Here is a 941-nt window from a genome sequence, read left to right on the forward strand (position 1 = left end):
GAATGTTAGAACTAATCATTTCCCCCTGTGATTATGCTCTTCCTGTTTTATTAGATGTATTTCTGTATTCTCTGTTTATAACCTATTGGGTAGTATATGGTAGATAAAATTTTTGAAAAGTGTCGTGGATGATGTTTTTGATTTATATTAATCTCAGTTTTTCATGGATAGTTGCTGTGTATTTTTAGATACTCAATAAAGTCGAGTAAGAGCCCAGAAAATTAATTGTTCAGATTTTTAACGCAGTTATGGATTTATATCTTGGCATTAACCTCCGTCTACCTGCTCATTTCTGGAGAGGTTTTTTTTTTTTTTTTTTGGCCTATTGTGTGAGAATCCTTATTGACAAACTTAAATCTGATGATTACCAAGGAGATTAAGAAAAAAAGTTTTGTGGACACTAAGTTATATCTATAGCTATTTATAGGAAATGGGATCTTTCTTAAAAAATAGAGTATTTATCATCCAAACATGAAGGAATATTATGGTGGAAAATATTTACTATTTAAATTTTCGTTAAGTAAGGTGTAGAAATTCATCAGAAAACAATATACAGTAGCATTAACTAGGCAAACTGATTTTTGTCATTATGAAGAGGAGACAGTTTAAGTATGCCTAAAATAGTGGTCTTTTTCTAGGAGAAAAAGGTATCCTAGATTCTTGTCCTAGTTTTACATTAACAGATTAATATTATTGCATGCCTAATTTTGTATATGCCTGGAGTGTACATTGTTGTACTCTTAAAACTTAGAAGAGGCTACATCTAAGAAAGATCATGTCAGCCTCTTTGATTAGTTCCTGCTTTGACTTCTGTCCTAGATTAGATAAATGAATTTAAACTCTGCACAGGGCTCCGTGCCTGGCACTGGTAAAACCCTTTAGCAGGATGCCTCTTGCTTTTCTAATAAGGATGGCCCAAAGAGGTTAAGTATAGAAATTTG

The sequence above is a fragment of the Oryx dammah genome, unplaced genomic scaffold, assembly GCF_014754425.2.
Source record: "Oryx dammah isolate SB20612 unplaced genomic scaffold, SCBI_Odam_1.1 HiC_scaffold_1, whole genome shotgun sequence".
Classification (NCBI taxonomy): Eukaryota; Metazoa; Chordata; class Mammalia; order Artiodactyla; family Bovidae; genus Oryx; species Oryx dammah.